The sequence below is a fragment of the Bidens hawaiensis genome, unplaced genomic scaffold (assembly GCF_021521415.1).
Source record: "Bidens hawaiensis isolate Kalapana, Puna unplaced genomic scaffold, B.hawaiensis_p1.1 tig00032158_1, whole genome shotgun sequence".
NCBI lineage: Eukaryota > Viridiplantae > Streptophyta > Magnoliopsida > Asterales > Asteraceae > Bidens > Bidens hawaiensis.
The window spans coordinates 185182-188308 of record NW_027495466.1 but is presented as its reverse complement, the minus strand read 5'-3'; the positions used below and the strand labels follow the sequence as shown (position 1 = coordinate 188308).

The window sequence follows — 3127 nt, the reverse complement described above, 5'->3', positions numbered from 1 at the left end:
TCCATCCTTAAATGATGATCATTTAAAAAGGAAAAATAAATAAAAGTTTCACTTTTAGTTAACTATATAAATTACTATTTTATGTCAATTTTTTTATATTTCAATATGATATATTTATTTTAACGACATATAATCTCACGTGTAAACCTATTCTTTTTAAGACTCTGTCGAAGGTGGAATCCTCGACCGCCGCAAGACCATACCCCCCCCCCCTTCCACACCGATGCACAATATCATTATGAAAATCCATAAACCATCGCCCCCTGTCGGGTTCAAACCAGGATTAAAGTCCTGATTCGTCTATTCACTAATATATTTATGGAAACGACCTAAGTAAAAAAATCGAACTTACATCTCCATAGAAGAAGGTAAACCAACTAACCACCCGACCAAATTCGAAATAGATTAAATTAAATTAAAGAATAGTTAATTTTCTTAGAACCGAATAAAATTCAATCCCTCAAGGCTCAAACACACTTTGTGGACGGTTTAAACCTAACCAATCTTAATGAAAAATTATAAGCCTACAAAATAAGGAATCCAAACACCCCTAAAACTGAAGCATCATTGAAGCTGCACTCTAATTTAGGGATGTGACGTAGTGACAATCGGCTTATGCTTGATTCCAACGGTTCCTCTAGATGAAATTGCTAGGAGCCGACAAATTCCGTTAGACGTATTGAGTATTCGATTGACTGAAGATTCGAAGGTTTCGTTTAGAGGCTTCTGAAAATTCTGTTCTTGAAGGTAAACACTTAGTCTTATTTTCTTTCCGATTTCTTGCAATTAGACTATTTGCGATACTTTGATTTAGGGTGTTTTATCCTTAAATTAAGTTTTAGAACATCTGATACTTGGAATTGTGAACTGACATTTAGGCATTGCTATGATGATTTTGACCTTTAATTAACAATCCTTTTATAGTGATGTGGAATTTACGGGAGTAAGACATATAACAGATAGCGAGTTCTTTAACTTTGAGGTGTTTACTGTTTATGATTATGATACTGCAACACAACTCATTTGGTGAAACCATTCGGTATGTTTAATGTTTGTTTACCAGTTAACTTTTGTAGTTACGTTTATGACATAACCATAACTAGCTGATTTTTGTATTATTTGGTTCTATGTAATCAGGTAACTATTATAGATTTTGTTTTGGATTGAATGTTATTACGGGTTTACTTTAGTTTCCCCCTTATCTCTACACCGTTTCCTCAATTAAATTATGCAGTTGTCATTCGCTTTTAAACTGAATTCAGTTTATTTGAATTGCTTTAGGTAGCGAAACACAGGGCAGAATGGAAACATCGAATCACCGTACCCAATGAAAAACAGGTTTGAACTAACCTTGGTGATTTGTTGATAATGCAATATAACAATGTATCTTATCATTGTCTTGTGAGATGGGTTATGTGTTAATTATCTGGAAAAAAAAAGATAAAGAATCGAATTTGATTCATGCATAAAGAACTTCACATTGTTGAGAATTTTAATAGTCCATTCCAGCCTTCTTTTTAATTGTAATTGGAAAGTAATTTTATTTTTTTTGCTTTATTTTGTGAGTTTAGGTAAGAAATTGGAAGCAAGTATTGTCAAAGAAAAGCTTATAGCTTGTGTTAACTCGGTGGGTAGCAGCTATGTGACTTCATATATTCATTTTTATTATTGATATTCTGCTCATGGCAGAGGTTTAATGGGCTTTAATTATTGTGGTCTTTGAATATGGTAAAGCAGAACGAGGTCAAATGATTTGTGTTATGTGAGCTGTGTAGCCGACTGTTGGCTTAGTCTCAATAAAATCACAGTATTTTAGTGAATCTTGGTGGCTCATAGCATTCGCATAATGAACGTAGTCGATATCAAATGAATTTTGTCGGTTCCTTATTATAAAAAATGACATGTACCAATTCAAAATTCACCTGAAATATCTTGCTTATTTGTTACGAATCCCAGACACTAACCACTAACAACTTTTTTTTCCTCTTAAACAGCAACAACTCAATAAGAGTTACTTTATGGTTCGAGATACGCCAGACGTTTGATGAATCGGAGGTCCAAAACACAGAGGCACCGGTCGTTGTTGTTGTGACATCAGCGAAGTTCACGCAGTTCATTCGTAACTTAATCGACCCAACTACTCGAATCTGATCAGAGTATGTAATTTTTGTTGTAATTGTTGTTCCTTTGTATCACTAATGGATGTTTTTGTTTTTTATATTTATTAAGGTGTCATATGTCTTCTTTGTATGTTAAGTATTTGCTGGATCAAGGCTAATGATAGTCGTTATTAGTTTATTTGATAAGGATGTGAGTATATAATGCTGATGATACGATAACTATCCTACGCTATGCTTTGGCGTTTTTTTATGCTCTGGTAGTTTGTGGACTCTACTGCACTATCGACATTAGCTCATAATTTAGTGTTCGGTTTATGTTGTTGTGTTTGTATGAAGCATCTGACATATGTAGCTTCTTTTGACACTTAGGCTTATTTAAGCGTGCTTAAATTTTTGTTTCAATGTTCATATTTTTAGTGATATGTATCAAGTTGTATGCAATTATGCTAATTTTTTATAATGGGTTTATATTAAGGTTAATAATAGAGATTTGGTTATATGTATAGGTGGTAACTGTATTTATCATATTAGAGGTTTGAAGCTTGCCTTACGTTTATATTTTTTTGGTTGTTTATTGCAGGTTCTGATCTTAACAGATTTCATCCAATGTGCTTTCTTCACTGCTATTGAAGGTAAGCTTTTCAGATTTAGCCACTAAGGTTGTGTATTTTTGGTTGTTTATGTGTGCATTGATTATGTCTGCTATTTAATGTGTAGTATAGAATTAATGTAGTAGTTTTTTATGTGAAACAAATATGCTTTTAGATTTTGGTAAAGGATAGTTGTTTATTCAAAGCTTTAATGTTGTATCACTAGCCATTGTGATATGAACAAAATGGATCGGGTAAAAAATGGTTCGGGTTATAGAGCAGGGCCGGCCAATCATTTTGGAGGTCTAGAACGGACTGAACTTCCGTGGCATATGAGAGGGTATATTGGTATTTTTACACACCCCTTTTTAATATCAAATGTTTTTCTATTATTAATTTGCAACAATTAGATGATGT

The 3127-nt window shown here is 33.1% G+C and overlaps 1 long non-coding RNA gene across 1 annotated transcript; it reads left to right on the top strand.

The window, feature by feature from the left end:
* Positions 1-1731: 1731 nt before the first annotated feature.
* Positions 1732-2924, top strand: LOC143583164 (uncharacterized). The gene is made up of 3 exons (XR_013144111.1): positions 1732-1903; positions 1995-2156; positions 2701-2924. It is a non-coding gene; the product is annotated as an uncharacterized LOC143583164 (long non-coding RNA).
* The last annotated feature ends 203 nt before the right edge of the window (positions 2925-3127 follow it).